The sequence below is a fragment of the Labrus mixtus genome, chromosome 6 (assembly GCF_963584025.1).
Source record: "Labrus mixtus chromosome 6, fLabMix1.1, whole genome shotgun sequence".
In the NCBI taxonomy this organism is placed as follows: Eukaryota; Metazoa; Chordata; class Actinopteri; order Labriformes; family Labridae; genus Labrus; species Labrus mixtus.
The window spans coordinates 1,853,180-1,878,200 of record NC_083617.1 but is presented as its reverse complement, the minus strand read 5'-3'; the positions used below and the strand labels follow the sequence as shown (position 1 = coordinate 1,878,200).

General features: G+C 43.9%; 1 protein-coding gene and 1 pseudogene across 5 annotated transcripts in view; both read right to left on the bottom strand.

The window, feature by feature from the left end:
• The window catches only part of macrod2 (mono-ADP ribosylhydrolase 2), a 607,882-nt gene that overhangs the window by 164,738 nt on the left and 418,123 nt on the right, over positions 1–25,021 (bottom strand). The window lies entirely within an intron of this gene.
• The window catches only part of LOC132975123 (tubulin beta-1 chain-like), a 543,950-nt pseudogene that overhangs the window by 318,604 nt on the left and 200,325 nt on the right, over positions 1–25,021 (bottom strand).

The window sequence follows — 25,021 nt, the reverse complement described above, 5'->3', positions numbered from 1 at the left end:
ACCAACTTGTTAGGTGTGTCTGTGATAAAGTGTGGAGAACAATGCACCAGCCGCCACTGTTCATATTTTATCTAAAAACATTCTTCACTAATAATACAAAGTGGTTTATTAAAAATGAAATCTAATTAAGAGACTTAACCTTTTTCTGTTGGACTTTTCTTTTAAGTGTCTAATTATGTACAAATAAAAAAAAAGGCTTAAATGAATGTAAAAAAGGGGGACACTGCACATTATCATAATGGCAGATAAAACAGGCCATAACCACATTTCCCAAAGCACAAAATACAAACTAACATTCGTTAAGAGACTCAACCTCATTAACTGCAAATCCAATTCAGCTCCGTGTACCGGCGCAGCACTGACCCTTCGGAAGCATGGTAATTACATCATTATTATTGAATCATAGGAACACATTTTCCAATTAGAAGAGTGAATGTTTGTCTTTTTTCCTGTAAACTGTGAGGCAAAAAATACACAGTGAACCGACCAGTGGGTGAGTGAGTTTCCTCTGATTTCTTCATCAGACTTCTGCCTGAGGAGTAATTACTCCAAGACTTCAGACCTGGGATGTTTTTCTTGTATCAGCGGGGAGTTTACAGGCCTTAATGAAGTCTTTGTTAACGGACGCTCGGAGTGCTCTGCGATTGTCCTCATTGCACTAAGTTCCATAACTCGGATAGTTCACTCCATTTGCACAGCTGAACTCCTGTGATGCAACATTTGTCTGCAGCGTGTTTATGAGCCGAGGTGGACTCTGATCGATATGCATGAGAAACAAACAGTGCAGCTACTATAGAAATGTAGGAGCCTGGATATATAGACGTATTATATAGTTGTATGTTTGCTGTTTCCTTATACAAACTGTGTTAGTGATGCAGTTAGCTACATGTGACTGATCTGTCTCTGTGACTGAGTGCAGGAATAAAATACAAGATATTGTTAAAGGTGACATATCCTCCTCCTCCTCTTCAGTGTAAATAAGTCTCAGAGCTCCTCAAAACATGTGTGTGAAGTTTCTTGTTCTAAATCCACTCTGATCCTGTATTTGATCATGTCTATAAACCCCTCTATTTCAGCCCTGCTCAGAACAGGCTGTTTCTGTGTCTGTACCTTTAAATATGTAAATGAGCTGTGTCTGACCACGTCCCCTCTCTGTCCTATTGTTTACGGTGAGAAGGCAGACTCAGAGGGCAGAACAAACATCTAGCTGTGGGAGTGTCACCCACCTGGGGGAGGGGCTACTGCCCTTTGTGATGTCATGAAGGGAAAATCTCCAAACGGCAGTCAGAGAAACATTTTGCAGAACATGAGACCTTTAAATCTGTTTGTTTTTCTTTGCAACACTTTTTTTAAGCTGCTGTGGGCCGGGATTTCATTGTCACAGACATTTTCTATCTAAATGAGAACAATCCCGGTAAAATAAATGTACAATACCAAATGTATAAAATATAAATGGAGCCTTAAATTGACAAAATGCAGCATGAAAGATTCAGACAGCAGCATCAATAAAACCTCAGGCATTAAACACCAGGACCTGATCTCACAGTTCATGTCAGAATGAATTCGGTTGTTTGGAGCCGATTTGGTGAAATGAACTCAGAGAGTATGAAAGCCCGTTCCTCTGTGTTGTCTGTGGGCAGAGCGGCCCCCGAGCAGCAACACTCTCACTTTAATGCTCCCCACAACATAAAAGCCATAAATCTGAGCTCGCCCAGAGCTACGAGAAACCAACACTAATTAACAGTAGCGCGATGAGAGGTCAAGGCCTGTGTCGTATTAGCGTGAGAAAACACTATTTTTCAATTTATAGCGCACTCTGGTCCGGTGTACTTTAAGTAATAAAGATTTAAGCTTGCAGCACCATGGGCATGAATAAAAACTATATTTACTGTACACACACTAATGCAGGTTTTTCGACCTCGGTTTATTCTCGCCGCATGAGCATATGGGCTCTCAAATTAGACGGCTACATTCTCTTTATACGACTGACACTTTAGATACGATGGCTGCCTCGGGGAAATGTCCACAAAGCAAGATCGCTGATCCAAAGTAAAGCCCAATTTAGGCGCCGTGCACAGAAATCACTTTTTCAATGAATATACGTCCAGCCCTTAAAAGGACTTTTGTCCAAGGACGTGGTGAGCTAGGAGGAGGTCAGCGCTCCCTCGGCGTGGACCTGTGGGCCCCCGTTCTCTCTCACACTTTGATCTGAGCTCTGATGATGGTGCGGCGGGCGCACACTCAGGAGTGCGAGGATTAGGGACAGGAGGGACACGGGGACTGACGGCTTCTTTTGTGTCGGTTTTAAAAACCTCATTTCGGGCATAACTGCAGACAGCGATGGCTTCTCTTGAGGTGTTTCTTTTTTTAGGATTTAAAACCCTCAACTGTTAAAAGAGAGATCAAAGGCGAGGCTCGCTCATTGATAACTGTATAATGGCTCACTTAAAGAGAACGGCGTTTTGCTGAGACGGGCGACTGGTTCAAACTGCAAGCTATTAGTCATGCTGTCGGCTCATTTACATTCCTGTTTTATTGTCTCATGGGCAAAGGCTACTGCTCCGACTCGCATTTATTGCACTCAGGCGAGATCTAATGATATTCACACCTAGGGCGGAAAAACAAAGGGGCCTTGTACGTCTTTGTCTGCGTATGAAAGGTGACAGTGTGAACGCACACTTCAGATTGGTGCCGCTCTTTGAAGAGCTTTTATCCTCTTTTGTCTGGAGCCATAGGAGGCGACACAAAAGCATAACTGTCTCAAAAATCCTGATTTTAATGACAAACTAAATATAAAAGCAGTTGTGCTCGGTTGAAGAGGATGGTCGTTGCTCCTCAGCTGATCATTTTAAAACTAATAAAGGACATTACAAACCTTTACTGTGCAGTGATTGGTCGACAAGCTTCATATTTGACATTTCAGGCAGTTTCTCTCTTGCTTTAGTGACGTGTATTCTTAGCTTTCGGATGTTATGATACCAGAGGATAAGGTAACACTTTATATTAAGGTGCTTGTAATAAGCATTAATAACAATATTAGATTCTTATTAACACAAATAAGACTATATAAGTGCTAATATGGGCATAATTAACACATTTATTATGTCTTATTAGAAACTTATTAACACTTTATATACCGTCATAAACATTAATAAGATGTTTATGAACATTTATGATCACAAGACTTTATTAGGTTCATATTAATGCCTTATAAAGGTTAATAAATACTTTATTATGCACTTATTAACAGCTCAGTGGGAACAGAGTCCAACTTTCAAGTAAACGCAGAAACAAAAAGGAGGTCTATTGAACTTCCACTCAAACAGTTTTTGAAAAAACAAATGCCACTACAAGTACAAGTATTATCTTTAACGTGCCCCATATACGGAGGCCGTACAGTAGGTCCTACAAGCAGGCGGCCCTGTGGCTCTCTCTCTCCCTGGTTTCTGAACCTATCCACCAAAATAAAGGCATAAAAAGCCCCAAAAGAAATCTTTAAAAAAAGCCTATCAGCAGCAGAGAGGGGCGGGTCATACTTTGCCAACGCCATGTCTCCTGAATATCTCGCTACACAAACAGAATCTGCACCTCTTCTCTGGCTCTCCTTCATCTCATAAAGATCCTCAAACAGCTGAACTGAAGTGACAACGTGCAAATGCTAAAGGCTTTAGCTTTAATGAACTAAACAAGCAGGAGTCTAACATGTCACAGTTTTTAACACACGATGTTTATCACTTACTGGACAGATAGAACCACTTCTTAAAACTCCACTGGAGAGATGATTTGATCAATCCAAAGAGACAGTCCTCATCCCGAGTGCATCTAAAAAAAATGTCCTTTTCACAGGATTTATATGATGAGACGTGTGTGTGCGAGATATAAAGCCACAAAATATGGAGCAGTGTCAGGGCGCCGTGACACTCGTGAAATGACATCGAAATGCACACCTGATGCCACAGGAAGCGAGGCCCCGTGTGTGTGTGTGTGTGTGTGTGTGTGTGTGTGTGTTTCGGCTGCGGCGGTGAATCTGAGTTCTGTTGTTGTTTTGACAGTTGAATTGAATAATTTATCAAAAGACTGATTTTCCCCTTGATATGCACTGTTTTTTTTGGATCTATAACACCATGAAAGAGGCCGCCGCCACCGCCACCGACCTTTGCTGCTCCTGCTCCTGCTCCACTCTGTATGAGAATCAGGAGGACTCAGACTCCTGCGGTCATCCCATGTAAACACTGCATAAAGGTAATGAGGACAGGATGGACTGCAGCGAGGAGCTCCATGAGACCTAATCTAATCCCCCCGTCCCCTCAAAGTGTACACACAGCGAGCCCCAGCAGCTGCCGTCTGAACCTCATCGTCTCTCGTCTTCAACCTGAAGAGACGAGGACATAATACACCTGCCTCCTCACGTAGGAGACTTGTGTCATTCATGGCAGGTAGAGGGGATATGGGGGATCAGCAGATGTGAAAGTGGTGCTCGGAGTGCTCCCAGAGGCTTCCTGCAATCCTAAAGTAACCCTGTCACTTCTCGCTACAGAGCAGGAAATGGATATAAAGTATGAGGCTATAGAAGCAGTGTTTGGAAACAGCCGGGGCGTTAGTGGATTTATTGAGTGTAAAAGGCCTTCTGAAGGATTGCCTGTTCAAAAAGTTTTCACCTTTTTTAAATCCCAGAGGAGATTTATTTCAGCGAGTGTCCGAAAGCTAATCAAAATCACACTCGATTCAAGTTACAACCATTCAGCGAGCAATCAAAGTGTCGCGGACAGGGCGCCAAAAACACTCCACAAATACGAGGGGAGAGAATGCGGAGGGTGAAAACGGGATGATGTGGTCGTAGTGTCGCCCTCTGCAAACGTTAGCAGAAACAGAATCAGGGCAAGACGCTTTTTAAACCAGCGACAGTAATCCTCCTGTTTATTGACAAAGAGCAGGTTGGACAACTTTCATAGGAAACACTGAAAGATTTGCAGGCTTACAACAACAAATAATCCGGGCAGTTATAACACATGCAGCCACTTTTACTATGATGCTGAAAAGTATAAAATAACAAAACATATTGTAAGAAGGCTGTAAGAGATAATAATAATAATAATACATTTTATTTAAAGGCGCCTTTCAAAACTCTCAAGGTCACCTTACAGAGCAGAGATAAAAACAACAAAGTAACAACACAACGATAAAATCAACATTAAAAACACAAATGTACAGGATGTAAAGGAGTTATGAGACCAGGTGGAGAATGATCAGACTGAATATGCCAGTTTAAAAAGATGTGTTTTCCGATGAGATTTGTCGGTGTTGTGTGTTGAAAAAGTACTCAAACAAAAGTGGCTTGCTGATGGAAAAGTAAAGGCCAGAGAAAATAGAGCGTACTTTTCCCAACATGCTTTTGGTCGGTTTTTGTCAAATTACCTAAATGACTTGAGGCAGCGAGGTACCCAGCGTCTGTGTTGGCACTCCGACTGGTTTCTCAAATAAAGGCGCCGAGCTGACCGGCAGCTCCTGCACAGCAACCAATACCATGCCCAAGCACCTTTGACCCCCTAAGTCCAGTTTGTTTGACTAGTGTGAGTGCTCCGTACCGTGCTCAAGTGTGTGACACTTCTGTTTGGAAGAGGTGGGCTTCAGCACAGTACGATTGCTCATGCATCAGCACAAGCACGATATGCCTTGTACTCATGATTTACAGTATAATTGATGCAAGGAGGTTTAGAGGGCGGTCTCTGACCAAAACAACTCAAAATAAGCCACAAAGTCAGGAGAGTTGTAATCATGTTCTGTGCGATGTGCTGACTCTGAGACCGTGCTTCTTGTAAACTAAAGGACACTTCTTGATGATGTATAGCCTATAGGACGTGATGACGTATGTACAAGAGGTAACCATGCTAAGGCCTGGGTGGGCTTGAGTAGTGTGAGCGCAGGTCAGAGAGGGGCTGAGGAGGGGGCGAGGTACGAAGCAACATAATACTATTACTACTGATAAGTGCCTCATACAGCACCACTACATACCAAACTATCCACAACCTACCCCTTCCCCATGGGGCTGTTCCTAACAGTGCTTTTCAGAGTCCATCAGGAATAAAACAGATAAATAAATCTGACTGACTAAAGCTCTGACATGCTCTACAGAAAGAAAAAGAAACAACGTTTGAAGTCAGCGCACTGACTGTCTGAGTTTAAATCCTTTGCTGCAAAAGAGACAAAATAGACTGTGTCACAGACCAACATGCATTCAGCATTTTAAATACACTCATACTTATGAAGGAATAAAGGTCTGTTTTGTGAGTGCATGAAGCTGTGGTCATCATTAAGCTGCTTAATAGACCATGTCGCCTGTAGGACCTGACAGGAAAGCTGTGCACAGAGGAGGATGCAGAGAGGGGGTCACCTTCATGTAGAGACAGCTCTGTCACACCGAGGCCAAGAACCGAGCCGCTCTGCAACCCCCGGCCGGGGCCCCAGACTGTACATGTCTGTGTCTGTGTCCAACCAAGCAGAACAACAAACCCCCATACCTCCTTTAGACTTCAACAAGACAAAAAAGAAACATGAGGAAAGTAGCCTTCCTGCTGCTATCTGTGTACATGAGAGTTTTGTTAAAAGCAGCTGAGTCCCCTTTGCTATGTTAGTCTGCGCGCAGGTGCATCTCTAAATGAGGAGGAATGAGGAGGGACACAAAGCCCACAAATGTCCCAAAACCAGCGAGAGAGAGGACATGCCACTCAAGGTCACGGTGAATTGCAGCAGCAGCAGCGCTGGCAGAGCAGATTGATTGGGAGTACAGGGAGCAGCTGGCTGAGAGGAAACAGGAAGGTGACTGAGGAGATCACCAGGTGGCGTCGCTGAATTATGACATCGTGCATCCAGATCTTTCCGTCTCTCCCACACAAGCTAAGTGCTGCTTTGAAGAGGTCCTCGCATCTCGAGTAATGTGTGATGTCCATGCAGGGTTACGTCTGACGACAGGATGTATGGTTTTGGTCAGACACCGGAGTTAGTGCAGCGGTTTGATTGGAGCTATATGGATAATTTTTTTTCTCCCCAAAAATGGCCAGAGGATAATACAGCTAATTACAGCTTTCTAAAAGCGGACATGGTCATGAATATTGATAAAGCATTAATTAGTTACTAAAAGTGGAAAACCATTTTCTCTGCACCAAATACATCACATGTTTTTTGGAGCAAAAATCTACTGCATCATTTTATAGGAGCGGGGATTCATATTCTACTGCGATGAATAATGCAGACAAACATTTCTGCCACTCAGAGCGGGATACGGCACCATGCCAATTCCTAAAAAAGGTTGGGAGTAAAATCTATAAAATATACAGATTGTGATGATTTGCAAATACGTGTTTAACTGAAAACAGAAAAAATACAACATGTGAGATGTTGAAACTGAGAAATGATGTTGAATGATATGCAAATTTTATATTTTAATGCCAGCAACACATTTCAATAAAAGGTTTGGAGAGGGTCTTGTCACCCGTTGATAATTATTTTATTTGATAAAATAAGACCCTGAACTGGTGAGCAGCAGAAATCCTGCATGAAGCTAGAATTATAAAACATCAACAACAACAGGAATATGTCGTTAAAAGAAAAAGAGTGGTGAACACGACCCTGTCCCAACTTTTTGAAACGTGCTGCTGGCATCAAATTCAAAGTGGGCGTATCATTCTCCAAAATCAAAGACATTCTCAGATTCAACATTTGAGATGTCTTTTTTGTCTTGGCAGCGTCCCCTGCTCTATTCCTCCAACATTTTCCTTCAAGCTCGGACTGAACAGGACTTGATATCATTTAAGAAGGTTTCAGATTAGGGAACTGGAAACCAGATCGGAGTACGCTCGGGCCCAAAGTCCGGTTCACTTGATCAGTGTAAACACAATCGATCGTACTCCAGTACTGTGCTCGAGTACTGTCCACAGGAGATGTGAAAGCAAACGTTCTCAAACAAGGAAGTAGACCGCTATATGATGTAATTCTTAATGGCTGCTGTCGCTTCAAAATCCATCGTACCGCACGACCCGGGCCAGTTTAATCCTCTGAGCTGCACAGTAGATGTGGACGCCGGAAGAGGGTCGTTGTTGGTGCCTCAGAAATAACAAAAAAAACATCCACAGTTAGCAGGACTCAGCCCACAAGTGGTTGCCATGGTTACTGCTTCTTCTGCTTCTTGGCCAATTTGCAAACCAACTATGTGCACACTGCCCCCTGCTGGATCGGACTGTAAACATACACAAGTGAACTCGGATACAGAACGATGTTACTGATGTGAAAACACATTCAAAAGTCAAATATGGTGATTGAATGTTTGCAAATCAAGACATTCTTTATTTTATTGACACTTTACACAACGTCCAAACTTTTTAAGGAATTAGGGCTGCATGTTTCTCTCCATCAATAATGTAACACGAGCGCCAAAACAACCCCGGGGAGCCGTATTAGTATGTGAACTATAATTCTGCATCGATAGAGGAGCATCATGTAGGTCATCATCATTATGTGTGAAGGAGCTCTGTATTCCAAACACACACACACACACACACACACACACACACACACACACACACACACACAGCCTCATGACTCAGCCGCGCTCCGCAGGACCGGGCTCAGGTGGGGCGCTAAGACTGCCTCGCATTAGGAATCTGGAGCCGTGATGGCCTCGATTAAGCCAAAGCGATCTGATTTGTGTATTTATCTCAAATCTCTTTCTCTCCAATTTGGAAACAGAGAACTCTTCACAGCATCATTGATGGGAAAGAAGCAGCACGCTTTTCTTTGACTACTGATAAAAAAAGAATCAGAAGGAAAACTAACTCCTTCAAACACGTCTGAAACGACTGAATACGAACCAATGAATGACTTTGAACTGTGTGGAGGGTCAGAGGTCGTCTTTTTAAATATGTAAAGAAATATGTAAAGACATGATGCTGTTTGTATTTGGTCAGTTTATTTATCAAGTTAATTCTCTAACTTAATTCAGTGTTTGCTCACACACAACTTTAATTGCTTCCCTGCAGTTCTCGTATCTAGAGTATGAGTGAATGGCGCCATAGTGTGCGGCGCTGACGGACAGTACTGTATATAAGATAAGAGCAGATGTCTCGCTCTGATTACCTCCAACTTCATTTGTCTGCAGATCGTCCTCTGGTGTATCGATCTTAGACGGATAAATGCTGCACTGATTACCCCTATCTTGGAATTAGCATCAAAACTCCGCCTCAGTTGTCGGTTAACTTGACCTGCTTCTGTGCCACCTTGTTACAGACCATCACCGTGTCTCCCGCTGGTGTGTCCCCCTGGTGTCTCCCCCTGGTGTCCCCCCCTGGTGTCCCCCCCTGGTGTCTCCACCTGGTGTCTCCCCCTGGTGTCCCCCCCTGGTGTCTCCCGCTGGTGTCTCCCCCTGGTGTCTCCCCCTGGTGTCTCCACCTGGTGTCTCCCCCTGGTGTCTCCCCCTGGTGTGTCCCCCTGGTGTCTCCCCCTGGTGTCTCCCCCTGGTGTCCCCCCCTGGTGTCTCCCGCTGGTGTCCCCCCCTGGTGTCTCCCCCTGGTGTCCCCCCCGGTGTCTCCCGCTAGTGTCCCGCCCTGGTGTCTCCCCCTGGTGTCTCCCCCTGGTGTCTCCCGCTGGTGTCTCCCCCTGGTGTCTCCCCCTGGTGTCTTCACCTGGTGTCTCCCGCTGGTGTCCCCCCCTGGTGTCTCCCCCTGGTGTCCCCCCCGGTGTCTCCCCCTGGTGTCTCCCCCTGGCTCTGCAGCTGTGAGTGACGGCTGGCCTCCATCATGATCGGTACACATGCAGAAACTCAGCTCCATATTTTTTTGTGAACACATTTTTGCATTTTAAAGACATCCCGCTAACTTCAGGTGTGTTTGAAGAGAGAAAAAAAACGGTCTTATATTCCAACAAATACGACACTTTTTCTTTTGCTTTATCTTTTCCATCACATATCCTCGCTCTCCTGTAAAGAGGCTAAGACCTTCATGTTAAAAGGCCCCAGATTTGATTCCATGCATATTGTCATTACCAGGGGTTTATAGATGTGACATTAGATATTACGCCGAGCGAGATTTGGAGGTTATCTGACATTTCAAGCTGCGTTCAAAAAGTCAAACCATGAAACAAGATTCCCCCGTGCGTTTGCTCCTGCAGGCACTTCATTCAGCATACGACACGGTGACTAAATCTTTCCAGATTCATCCAAGTGTGAGAAGAAAAAAAAAAGAAAGGTGTATGTAGGTGTAGAAGATTTAAATTCAAATCTGTTCTACGGCGCCGACAGTTGCAGTATCATTCATAAAAGGCGGGCGTGACATTTACGATATCAAGGTCACCGGTTGACAGTGAAAGAAATGTTTAATCTGCTAAATTACCCCATGAAATGATTACTTCAGTAGGCCACTTCATAATGATTTAATGCTAACATGTCGTATAATTTTTAATTAACTTGGAACAGAAGAGAATGGGAAAGGTGGGGTTATAACTCAAGGACTCGCCTCACATTAAAAATCAGGTGTCCAATATTCAGCTGCTAAACGCTCGCTCTATCACAAATTAAATCACAGAAAAAATAATATAGTACGACTCCGGAGAGACACGGCCGGCTTCATGCGCACTGCAGATTGAAAAAAGGTAAATGTGAAGTGCAGGATCAACAACAAGGACACACTTTTTGTTTTTGAAACACTTCTTGCAAGTACAATCTTGGTAAATATATTTGAATTATAAGTCGGGACACAAATGCCACTACCAAGTAAATGAGATAAATCATTCGCTCGGGCCGAAATAAGTATCTCATTTCTCTGTAGCAAATCTCCAGCATCAAAGCAGGACAATCCTGCAGTGTCAGAGCTAATATATTTCTCTCATAAACCTGTGCAAGGTGCTGCGGCGCAGCCTGAATTGCTGAGTAGGCCCTCGATTTAAGCCGGTTGAAACCCTGCGAGTCAATCAGCTCAGGCCAGGCACGGTGCGTCAGCCCTCGTTAGCCATGACCTTGGGAGATAATAATGGCACTAAACTGGGTGTATGTGTGGGGTAATAGCGCCGTGATTAAAGAATTATGTAGGAGAGCATAAACATTGGCGTGTCTGCCAATGCACGCAATCATTCACCTGAGCCTGCGGGTGGACTGCTGAGGGTTTGATAATGCAGGACCACGTACTTGTGTTTTTGTCCTTCTAGATCAACGTTTAGTCTTTGGAATTTAAAGTTAAATTGGTATTGATCCCCATGAATATGCATAAATCAGGGCTTGTCGATTGGTTGGTTGGTTCCACAGACTGTAAATATGAATGTTTGAAGCCTGAGTGACGTCAGCCGTCTGTTCCTGCAGGGGGCGCTGGAGGCTCATCGGCAGCAGCCGCCATGTTGGAAATGCTGTCTCAGTCTAACTTTCAGTCGACCTAACGACAGGCTGAGAGCTGGAGCTGAGGCGGGTTTAAGCCTCCTGACAAACCGTTACACCGCGCCCACCTGTCAATCAGGTCAGCTAAAATCATGCTCAGCTGTTAAAAAAAAAATCAACCCCCGTAAAGTGTGAGCCAGTGATGACAAAAACTAATCACACCTATTTGGTTTTTTGAACCAGGCTGTAAACATGTTAATCTCTGCTGTAAAAACGTTTTTTTTTTTTGAATGGGTGTGTATGTGACTTCCTGTGCTTCTGCAGCCAGCCTCTAGTGGACACTTGAGGAACTGCAGTATTTTACACTTCAGCATCGGCTTCATTTTTAAAAACACCGGAGGTTACCCGCTTTGTTGGTTCCCAGTTTCCTGTCATCAAACCAAACAATGCTGATCATAAATATGTGCCAGGCAGACGGGGACTTTTATAAATATTCATATCTAACTTTATACATATCCGGGATGCAGCCGTGTACTTCTGCACTTCTGAACCAAACAAATAACTCCAAACATTCCCAAGGCTCCCGCACGCTGTCATCCCTCCGCCTTACCCATTCTCTTTGATGAAACACACAGGAACCAACGCATTAACAAAACACAGGAAAGAGTTGTGCTCAGTATGGTTTAAGGTTAGAGAAAAAAGGCTTGCTTTGAAAAATGACAGCCCAAACCTGCGGTAAATAACTGTAAATAATCTCAGAGCGGAGAACAACGTGAAGTGGAACGGCATTAGGATTCCAGTCCCAGTTTGAGCTCAACAATAAACAAGCTAGGAAAACAAACGGAAGAGAAAACAGACGAGTCAGAGAGAAGGAAATGTCAAACACGAGATAAAGTTTAGGAAGATTTAAACTCACTCAAGGAGAGTGACTGAACAGAATGTTACCATTGTGTTCTCCAAAGAGGAAAAAGATGTTCCTGCACTGTTTTTAAAGAAATTATTATTATTGTCATCACATTATTGTCTTGAGACAAACTACATTTCACAAATGAACCAAAGAAGTTGCATGTGCTGTCGAGTCTTCTGCAGAAGTGAGAGAGACAATTAAAGGTTGGGTTGTAACTTTTTAGATCTTTGTAGTCTTGAAGAAATAGCAAACTGGCATTTTTTAGATGTGTCATGATAGTAGATGTCAGGCTCATAACTTCAATGTATTCCATGTCAAAGCTTCAAATAACTCAATAAATTATTATTGGGGGTGGAACCATTTTTATCTGAGATGCCGTCTTCCTCTGTCCTTGAAAACATTTCAGCCAATGCAAGTTAGAAAATCCCCTAAGGTGCCTACAGACGATAAAGAGACCTTGTACTTCAAGCAAACACATTCTGTAAGACTGGGAGCTCTGAGTGAAGGATAATTGGCTGAGAGCTTGTTGAAATGGAAGCCTGTGATAGACCAAGAAATTCCAGTTTCATGGACACGGCCCTAGCAAGGTCGACACCCGGGCTCAACACCTGGTTTCATAAAAGACAAAAGTTAACAGAGTGGAGAAAAACACTTTGAGGCCCAGAAACTGGATCCAGCTCAGACTCACATCTGTTCTGGAGCCACTGAGGTGATTACAACTAATCATAGACTGTTTTAATAAAAGACACAGCCACCATGACATCGGCCCATTTCTTTTCAACGGCCTTTTCCAGGCATCCGATGGGTTTTCTGGAGCCAGAAGTGACCATATTTGTAAAAGAAGGCGGAGCTACAGAGGAGTGAAGGGTTGGCATTTGCTAAATTAGTAACAGTTCATGCTCACATTATTCATTAGCTAACAGATTAGCAAATCATCCTGTTTGTTTTACTCAAAATGAGATTCTGTTTGTGTCGCTTAGTAAACTTTTACTTCACTTTTTTTATTCACACAACTTACGAAGCTAAGAGAGTTTTTGGAAGTCGCAGACTAGCCAGTAACTCGCCCAAATCTACGTCAGGAGAGCGAGCAGTGGAAGAACAATCCTGCTATTACTTTGCACATTTCAACATAGGACCAGATGGGGGTTGACTCACTTTTGGGGACAGCCTCAAGTGGCCACTGGAGGTACTGCAGCTTTTGGCTTCTTTTCTGAGCTCCAGTTGTTGCAGCTCGGTGTTCAAACTGAACATTCAGTGAGTGTGTTAAAATGGACTTGAGTATCCCGGGTGTGAGTCTCAGCCTGGTTTTGATTATATTCAGGAAATGGCGTTTATATGAACACACAAAAACCTGGTTATTCATATCCCTGTCTACATGATAAATACTAGCGTCCTGATTTCTGATTACTGCGTCTTATTTGTTCAGGCGCCTGCGTTGTTTATTTTTAACAACACAAACTGCAGCAATTTAGATATCTGAGAACAATGAGATCACTGGTGCTTATTACAGGCTTAGCAATTTCAAATGCCAACATAGCGTTGCAGATACGGCATATCCACCTAATTTCCTGTAACCTTATCAAAAGACAATCATTTTGTCTTGTTGTTAGACACACTAAAGCCACGCACAAGCACTACAACCGCCATGTTTCTGTTGCTGATACATCAATGGGCTGAAGCCAGGGGCGTCGTAGTGGGGGGGAAAGTGGCACTGACTACCCAGGGCCCAGTGGGGAGGGGTATTTCTTATTTAGCTTTTTTCCTCTAAGTTATAACCGCAATAAGATCACTAAAATTGTCTGAATAAATAAACAAACATTCAGAATTCCTTTCTGGAAAAAATGTGGAGTCTGTCTCAAAGGCCCCTCCCCCCCCTGATTCAACTGTCTGAAAGGTGCAAATATTACAAAGTTTAAATTATTTTTTAAATATGAGGAAATGTTACAGTGATTATTTATCTTCCATTTTCAGGGTGTAAAACAAAGCATAGTTGTTCAAAGTTTTTATGGGTCATTTGTAGAGGTGCGGTCATTTTCCGGGTTAGTTTGGGCCGTGGTAGGGGCCCAATGTGATATCTTTTCATGGGGCCCGGAGTTCCTGGAGGCGCCCCTGGCTGAAGCTGAGCCTTCTATATGCAGGTAGTCGGCGGCTGTCAGAAAGCGGGATAAGGTGAATACATGACACAGTACACCGTTCTCTTTTGGACTCCAAGTAGCAGAATCGGGTTTCTCAAAATCTGGATAAGGGCTTATGCTTGTTTCTGAAATCTGATATGATGTTTACATGCACAAAAAGAAAAATGTGATACTTAAAAAACATGTCCATGTAAAGACACTCGATGACGTCTTGCTTTATTATGTTGTTTCTCTCTCCATACATAGCTGTCAGAGAAGCTTATTTTCTGATGCACAGTCATGTCAAGCGTCTCGCCTTGTAACTCTAATTAAGTGCATTAAGAGGAACGCTCAGATTCAGAGGTCTCATTACTATTCATTTGATAATAATTAAAATATCCATCTGTGAGTGTTAAATTGAAAATGCTGCCATGCGTTTCACAATTGCTTCATAAATTGTCGCTGAGATGTGTGGACGAGTCGGAGGGAGAGGATGATTGGGTGATTTGTCCATGACTAGACACAAAAGGGTTATCCTTGTCATTTATTTCTACATTCTGTTTTGGATGGCTCCGCCCACTGGCACTGACTCAAAGAGACCGTAAAGATGACCAAACACGCCCGAGCTGCACCAGGCGTTACCCTGGGGACGGAGCTGCATTAGCCACGAGATGACTGAGTAAGTGACAGCTCTGTCCGGCTTCACTGACACACACAGACACACACACACACACACACACACACACACACACACACACACACACAGGCGCTGTTGGCTGGACTGATTCTGCATGGTAATTAGTGGTAATGATGTAAACAAGAACTCATTCCACCAAGGTCCGCTGACGATGAACAGCAATCTGTTACAGTATCTGTGAGATTTACTCATTTGAGAAGCTACTGCCAGGATATGGGAGAGGCCCGCTTTGCATGTGATGTATTTCACATCCTCCTTTCCTGCTCAGCTCCTTTGATCAAAGACGCATTTATCAGCCGCTGCAGGAAATGTTTGATGACACCAGTGTTTCAGTCTCCGGCTCACCGCCAAACAGATGGGACTGTTCAAGAGGGAATACAGGATTTAAGGTGTACAGAAGAGACTGGGGATTGTTTGATCAGTCTGTATGTATTGGTTGAGTTGAAGAGGCTTTAACGCAAACAAGGAGCCGCTAATACCAAAATGTTGATGTATAGATTAGTGCTATGCACGAGTAGCTGATTGTCACTATCATAGTCGTCACCTGTTTTCATATTTTTACATGTTGGCCCACAATGCCGGTCTCAAACTGTAACCCTAGACTGGCTGTAGCCCCGACTAACTCTCTTCTCTTCTGGCTCTACTGCCCGGATGTAAACAAGCACAGTGAAAAAGATAGCATCTCGTATTAGCATCGGCTCTATCAGTATTTTGAGCAAGACAATTTAGATTACGAAGGCTGTGTTAGGTTCACCCCCGATGAACAAACTCCGAGTTGAGCGTAGTCATGACGACCGGGCGAAACCGACCTGAGGAAGAGAGATTGTTTAAAGATGAGCTAATGTATCCGAGTACACTTTGTACTTTGCCTGTTACTGTGTTGTCATTTTCTTCATTTATTTCAATTTTTTTATTTTTCTGTTCCATCTTGGACTTTTTAAAAATAATTTAATTTGTGTGGATTTTAAATTCATGTTTGTATGAGTGGACCCCAGGAAGAGTAGTCACTACTTAGGTAGTGGCTAATGGGGATCCAAATAAACAAAAAAAATATACAGTATATACTTAACATGATGTTTTTTATCACAGCAGCTCATACAGCAACAGAACGGCAGCTAACAGTCCAGGGTGTAACCCCGCCCATGGGCGGTTCTAGGCAGGGGCCAACAGGGGCCAGTGCCCCTTTAACACTGAGCTTGGTCCCCCCTGTGGCCACCCCTCCAAAAGGAAGAGCCCCCCTAATAACACATACACAGTGACTCAACAACCAGACTCACAATCTAGTATTAAATACTGAAACAAATATAAATCATGGTATTTAATGATGTGTTCTATTATTTGGCATAAATATATATATATTTTTTTTTAAAGCGATCATCTTTGTCTATTATTAACCTGGGTTTAATGTTCCCCTCTGACAAAACAACTGGCCCCAGTTTGGCCCCCTCAGTAAAAGTGGTCTAGAACCGACATTGACCCCGCCTCTCGCCCAGTGAGAGCAGGGATTGGCTCCAGCCCCTCGAGACCCCGAATGGGAAAAAGCATTTTGGATAATGGATGGATGGATTTGTGGTGCAGCTGTCTTCCTCATTCCAAACTCGGCTGTAACTCAGAATTGATTTAATTTGAGATGTTTAGAATGAGAATATCTTGTGTACATCCCTAAACGGATCTCCTGTTCTTATTTCCTGGAGTCACTTTCTCACTCCTGTAGAAACAAAGACAGTCAGAAGTGATGTCGTTCCCCTGTACTAGCCGACATTTTCCAGTATGTTTAATTAATGCAAACGTACAGTGGTGTTCTTGTCTCCTGGTGTTTGGCAGGAACAACATCTGTTTAATCAACAACTTCCTCTGACAGTCCCCGCGTTGGGTTTTCGAGCTGTCGCTTCTATTCTCAGACGGTTACCGCAGAGGGAAGTGAGCCTCATAGAAATTCAGGAAGGCCGTCTCCAGGAGCTCCTCGCACCCAGGTACAGCCCGCAGAGGAAAACATCAAGCGTGAGCCTTATACTGCTCGACTGTGCTTTAGTGCTTAAATTATTTGAAGGGCCTTTATGATTGTCAGAGCACATTAATCTAGAACGGCGCTGCAGCCGTTTTCCCTGGCAGAGCATCGACGTGGAGGAGCGTCTGTAGGAGACAGGGTTTAGTCTTCCTGATGATTGCTTCAGGCATCCTGTGCTTGTAATCAAGACACTAGCATGCTCACATCAGCTCACTCCACACAGACACTCCAAAGATTACCTCTTCAATCCCCATCAACGGTGATTACCCCTCTCGAGGTGTGTGGAAATGTCACATTTTACATATCCTAATATTTCACCTCACATAAAGTTCTGCCGTCTTCCCCGGAGTGAGGAGAATGTCAGGGGAAGGGGAAGGTGATGCGGCGCTGCTGCCCTCTTTACCCAGACGTGAAGCTCCTCCCGCTGTGGTTGCCTCATTCTGAATCAGTGCGCTGGGGTAATTGGGGTTTCAGTGGCCATTAACTTAGCCTAGGTGGCAGACCAACCACAACTACTATCAGTGTAATTGGCTCTAATTGGCCCACAGTTGCCAATGATTCAGATCAGACAAATAGCAATGGCTAATTTAAATGGCGGCGTGACCTTTTCAAAGCTTCAGTCTAATTAACCTTTGGAGATGCGTTCAGGTACTGTATGTGGAAGTGTGCTACAAGCAGCCGCTGACTTACAGGCCGCAGAGACGGTAGATTATAATCACATGTTCCAGCTAAATGCTGATTGGGGGGCTCACTGTGACACAAACTGTCCTCGTTAGAGCTACAGTAAGAATCTGCTTCAACAACAAGACTGCAACACAAAGGGCTTTTTAATTTGGGTTAACCTCGCTATATCATGGATTGCATCTCGTAGGATCAGTGCAGGTAAACCAGACCGGAGAGATGCGTACATCTGCACATTCAGCACAGTTATGTGGACTTTAACATGCAAGGACCAAAGGCTGGTGGTGCTAGCACCGCTAACGTTAGCAGTGCTAACACTCGGCCGATCAGTTTACCTGCAGAGTAATGCAGGTAATGTCTGATGATTTAGTAAGGTCATTCTATCATTTCAGTCAGTAGATATTTTACTCACTGGTACTAGAACATGTGAAACCAAGAGATTATCACATATATCTGGAATTACAATAAAATATTTATAGCATTGTCCCATTCTCTTTTTACACTCATGCACTTTAACTTACGTCAATACTGTCCATTTACAACTCTGTTTTTGCACACTTACATTTATCATCTGTCATATTTAAGACTAGTAATGTTTAGTTAAATCCTGGTTGTCTATATTCCCATTCTTAGTTTTGTATTTAATATTATATTGCGTTTAAATTTGCTAATATTGTGTTTTTTGCTCATATTGTGTGTTTGGATAACCTGCTGCTGTAACGCCACAATGTCCCAGTTTGGGATCAATAAAGTAATTCTATTCTGTTCTATTCTATTCTTCATGAAGCAAGTTTTTAAACAGCATTGTGCAGAGTACTGAAACGACACAAAGTCTTGGAAAGAGAAAAAGAGGAAAAGAGGTTGTCCTTCGGGAGCATCAATCATATCTTCTATTTTACCTCATTTTAAACCTGGGCTACATAATTAAGACTGGCTGTGGGGGTCCGTAGAGAGACCACAGTTCATCTGCAAATTAAGATCTCCAAAACTTGTCACACAGACGATGAGCTTGGATCCTCTCTTGCAGGAGGAGGGATTCAAAGTATGAGCTGAAAGGAAAAAAGTGGGTGACGTGGACCCAAAGACAAACAGCGTTGTGTAAGCAGATCAGCAGTAAACCTCTCCGTCTTCCATCCCAATTAATGGCACAGTTTACTTTGCTGTGATCGCGAGCCAACTGAGCGCACAATCAAGCCCCTATACTTTCCTCAGCCATTACATAATTAAATCTGGAGACCGCTTGCACTCGCGGACAATTCTTTATGAGAAAGGGTAGGGAAGCGGATACAGGAAAAAGTTTGTGCTCGATCTGTTCAGTGCATAAATGAAAATTAATTAATCACTTGGGGAGTCGGCACGCCGAAAATGGAATAGGGTGGAGTACAAAGTCGTTAAGTTTGATACGGTAGTATTTGGAAACATAAATAATGACAAAGACCCTCCAGTGCACTTAAATACCGCAGTAAAAAACACATTTTCAAATCTCACCGGTGACCTACATTAATAAACGTGGAACAGTAAAGTTTTTTTTTTACGACATATTTCACATTATTCCAGAGAGCAGAGGAGATGCTTTTAAAACTGGTCGGCCAAAACAGACTGGAGGAGGAGGAGGTGAAGTCGAGTCGCCCTCCAAAGCAGAGTGTGTTGATTTTGTTGAAGACACCTCAGGGGCATGCTCTCTTATCCAATGATACAGTGTTTGTTTGTTCTTCATTTGCTGTCCCTGTCAAGTTAAACAGATTATCTGCAAGGGGCACCGCCTGTCATCTTCAATGCTATAAGATATCATTTGCAGGAATGCATTCTGGGAACCATGTTGGGGTAAAGAGACTGGGAACAAATGCACCTAGCAGCCTTGGAGTGAGCCCACAGAGAAGGGTGGCTAATCCTATCTTTCTACACCATTCATCTCCAATCCACTTGGCTTTCAGCATTTTTCTCAACGGGCAATTTGTGGCTTCCCTGCTGGATCCTTTCGAAGCCAGCATGTTATGACTGCAAAACACTTCCAGGGCCGCCTGGGAGTCGGAGAGGAGGCCACTAAATGCAGTCTGCGACCCCGTCACCGTCCGCACTGACAGCTGCCAGCCCGCTGCGCGCCGCCAGAAATAGCTTAATGAAAGATACTCTCGGAAAACATCAAATTGTGGCCTGTCAACGTCAAATTAGGAACAAAAGGGAGGCTCAGTTGCTCAGAGGATCATTAGTCAACAAGTAAAACGCCGTCTGTATCTCTGTGTTATTTACCCTCGAGACTAGTTATTTTGTCTCAGCAGAACACTCCCCGAGGACTCAAGAGGAAGACTAAATTACATGCAACAATAATGATGTTTTGGGTAAACATGGCTATCCTTTTATTGTAAAGGTCACAGTCGAAAGGATGTTTAATGCGGTCTCCAAAAATGAAACAGAGTCTGAGGCCGAATGGATTCCAGATGGCGGCGTCCCCCTTCACACAGCCTGACTGTTTCTGTCTGACAGATGCTGGAAGCTCGCTTCCAGGGACAGATCCGAGCAGCCTTCCATGACTAACCCAACGCAGGGAGACCCGCATTAACCGTCTCCTCAGTGCGGTGTACTGTACGGCTTTCCAGCTCTTTGGAGAGGAGGCCCCTCCCCCACCGCCCCCCAAGGATCTGACAGTTTTCAGATACAGTACCCATGGACCCACAAGTGCACCATAAACAAGCACACAAACACACACGCACACACACACACACACACACAAAGGTGAATATTGCTCCTTTTCATACATGCCAACATTTAGGTTTCAAAATACAGGAGGGGAGGGCATCGAAGGGGAGCAAGAGAGCGTGCAGTAAGGAAATAAAATAGATATATTAATTGTGTTTTTATACATTTTGTGACAATACATGTGCTGTTAGGGGTGAAGTTATACACTATGTTCACAATCTATGGATCCATGTGAATAGATTATTTATAATAAGGTTGTAGGGCTGACAGCATCACAGGAGCTTCTCATGAGAAATAACAAAACAGCAGGGGGCCGGGAGGTTGCCTTGAAATGCAGGTTGAACCCGGGATAAGCTGGCGGTATCGGCTTCTTTCACCAGATACAAAACGCTGAACTTGATTGCAACAAATGATTTCTGCAGTTAGACGAGACTTTGATTGGCAGGTCTCAGCCAGTGGTTAAACATGTGCATGTTTTACACGCTGCATGGCACCACATTACACAAACAGAAGACAGAAAATCATACTTCTGCTTGTCTGCTTGAGAGGTACTGCTGAGTAGTGATTTCCTCCAACAACGTCGGTCCAAATAGACCATAATGCTGTAACGAGTCATGCTCCGTATATCAGAGCATCCCGTGATGAGACCTATTTAAAAAGTCCAGGCTCAAGCACATATTGAAAGCCTGTTGGAGCATCTTTCCGTCCTATCGACCCGGAGAGGCAGTGTTATTATCACAATTCATGTCGAAAATCAATCCACAAAAAAATCCATATTCCTAGCTGTATTTCCCCTTTTTTTGCTCTTCACCAGAGCCTCCCTCAGAAGCAAACAACACACTGCAGTGTAACAAGCAGTGAGCAGAGGAGGGGGCTGTTCGACAACGTGCCGCTCTCCAGCAGTAAAGCTGCAACTCTCCTCGCGGGCCGCACTGCTCCCACGTCTCCCCTGAGTGATGTCGCAGAGAACCGGCCTGCGATGCTGTGGTCAAGTCAGAGCCCAGGGAGCTGTGACAGCCTGCCGCTCTCTCAGCCACAGCAGCAGAAAAAAAAGGGGGGAAAAAGCACTGAAGCAAAAGAGTCTTCTAGGCAGAGATGAATAAAGCACAGCACAGGCACAGATGCCTCAGGAAGATGCAGGAAAAGACACAGTGTATGAACACTGGGCACAAACACACGCTATCACTCTCCAGCATGCACTGCAGCCAAATCACTTGGAAAACACAACTCAATAGACCATCCAGCCATTAGATATTTATCCAGTGAATAAGACGGAGAGTGGGGGGGGGGGGGGGGGGTGAACGGCTGAACTGTTCCAGAGAGCTTCAGACTCCAGTGAGGGGGTTGAACAGCAGGTTTCTTGGCTCGGGCTGATCATCATTTTTCAATTTGATGCCAATAGTAAATGTTGGAGCTGAATCTTCGATTGCCAGTTTTCTCTATGGGCCAGGGGTCATGTCATAAAAACAAGATGTGTGTCTCCATTTCAGGAAATATGGACTTCAGCACATTGTTGCACCCCTTAGATAAGAAACAAGCAGCTCAAACGTTGGGTAGAGACAGTTATTTTACTATGAGAAGCAACCCTCAATGCCCAAAACCTTAAGCCCTATGAAAAGATAAATACATTAAAGATGTTCATCTCTGTCTGACATTTTACATAACTTCATGCAATTCATGAAGTTATGCAAGTTATGCAATTCACCCAATTATCCCTCAAAACTCAAATAAAGAAAAGAGTTTGTAATTTTAATGCCCTTTTCGATCCATCATCTGAGCTGCCCCCAGAAGGAAAGGTTTATGGACTTTAAGCTGCACATCCTGGCTCCTATTTGATTGCAATATAACCGATGCAAGCTGACAAATAAACAACCCTTAAACTCCAGGCAGGAAGTGCCTTAGTTTGCTTGAAAGAAATGTGTCTTCCATCTTCCCCCGAGTTTGCCCCAGCAGAGCTGTGAATCAGTGATCACTGAGGGACCTGAAAAAACGTCTTCTATACTCATTTCTAACTTCTCGGGATGCTTGTAAATGTTCGGTCGTACACACAGAGCTGCCCTCAGGTGACGGAAATGCATCTCCAGTTCTACAATGTAGTCGTGTTCTCCTGTTAGCTCTCCGTCCTGACGTGCTAGCCGACTGTTTTGTAGCCTAAAGGGTTCGGCTTTGAGCTCCAAGAATCAGGGATTAACTACCAGGCTCTGCTTCTTTTTAATCTTTCATGCTGAAGTTTATTTTGTGTTGGGCTTTGTTTTCACTTCTATTCCTCTGTAATGCCCTGGAATCCCCATTAGGGAGCCAGCCGTCTAGGATTCCCATCTGCAGCAGCCCCCCCCTTTCTTTGTAGACCCACTTGGCGGGGTGCCCGTCTTCAGTGGGATCTCTTGTTGCTCTCACATGGCAGAGCTCATATAGGGAGACCCTTTTTCAGATGAGTCAGAATCAGCTTAGTGCTGATCAGCAAACCAAAAATTAGACTAAAAAAAAAAAAAAGGACTGTTAACGAAGAATAAAGACCTCAGGGGACCGTCTCTCTTCTAGTTAGTCTTGCATATCGGAGCAGGCAGGAGGGAAACTAAATCAAGGCTCCATCCTTGCTCGGAGAAACAGCTATTTCCCCTTTGCTTTTGTTTAAAAAAATAAAAAGCTCTCTGTTGTCCTTGAAGGCGAAATGGACTGTGGCTAAGATAACGCAACGAGCGGGCTCATCCTACAAGGCCAGTCAATCACAGAGCACTCTGTTTTCACTTGAAGGCCTGCCCAACACGGAGCAGCTGTACAAATATATTAAGACAGGATCCAGGCTGCTCCCAGGAAAACAGAAACTCTGTTTCTTCTAAATATGTGGATTATTGGATAAATAAATCAGGAGATGAGGCTTGAACTAAATACAGCTCAGGAATGTGCCAGAAAACGAGGACGGATTGGAGCGTTTGAGGATGGAAGCCGTGGAGCCGGTTGTGGTTCCTGAGGGGGCCCGAAGTGGTTTCACTGGTGTTGTTAAAGAGCTGAGTAGGCCGCCCCCTCTGGGCATGAAGCCTCAGGCTAACCAGGTCGTAGAACGCCGTCCACTTATGTAACTCGCAACCTGACATCCTATAACAATGATGCATACAAACGAACGCACAGGCGGCTTTCTTAAAGTGGTCGTCGTTAGCGTTAAAGGCTTTATATGTGATTCTTTCATCCAGCAGATGTCGCCCTTGAGCACCAGCTTGAAACCAAAACAACTCTCGCTGCATTGTTGTGTTAGCATGCTAATGCTAGCGATCTTTATTATGCTCGTATCTTCACACTGCATGTAAATTTACCTGAAATGAGCGTGATCTAGAAACACAGTTAAGCAGTGAGTACAGTATGTTATTCTTCTTTTCTCTAGTCCCTCAATTAAACTACTTTTATACACGAGGGGAGGAGTCAGCCGGCCGTCCCGGCGATGTAAACAAAGTGAAGATAGGACTCTGAAAACTCTGAAAACATCACAGACAGTGGGACTCGGCTGTTACACCCATTGTAGACAGTCATGACTCACAGAGTTATTTTCAGAGGAGATACTTGATTTCTACATTTAAGTGTGAAACATCACATAGAAAGACTTTAACCTTTAGATAACAGCAGACAGGAAGCAACACATGAACTGATGAGTGACCTTCTCACCTATCTGACCAATGAAAACGTGCCAGACTCTTTTCATGGACTAAAGTAAGGTCAGCTTTTAGGAGGTCGCTTTATTCACAGTCTGAAGTTATCTTATTATGTGCCTCATGTTGTAGTTGATGCAACTTTCCATTTCTGAAGTTTAAAGATCAGCAGGCGTGCTGCTGATTTCTGATACGACTTCAAAACACTCGTCATAATGACTCCACTTATTTGGCCTCACAGTCTCTTTTAATTAGCACCCGGAGGTGTCAGTCACACTCACAGTAAGTCATCAGCGGGGCAGGAGTCTGTCACAATCATCTCTAATGAACTTGTCCTCGTCTATGTCTCTCTCTCTGTCTGTTGATAAGTGCTCGCATTGATTGGCCTCTGATGAGTTTGGTGCAGGAAAAAAATGTGATTTGTGGCTATTGGTCGTGTGTAGGGGCGTAAATCCATCGATCACGTGGACCGCACTGGAACATATGGTTCAGATCAGGCCAGAGGCTGTGACACTGTGAGCGATCAGCCGCTGCCAGCTGTGGATTGTGTGGGCATTGTGTTTTTATAAAGCTCTCATGAGTCAGACGCAGACACCGAACCTCGGGCCTCTCTCTCTTTTAAAGATGGAAAGCTTCCCTGACAGGTGGAACAGACGTATGGAAGAATAAGAAACATCTCGACATCGAGGTTTTGATTAAAAGGAAACATTTTAAATTGCAAATCTTCATTAAAGCCTTTGGAGGATTAACGAAGGTCAAGTTTTCTCACCTTGAAGAGCTTTACCAAAACAATGAAAGAGGGGGAGAAAAAGGGCGTTCATATATTTGTGTTAGCAGAATGAAGAGCTGAACGCCTGCCTTTCCTGTGAGTCCGAGCCAAAGTCGCTTCCATGAAAGCCTTCATTTGACAAACATGAAATATG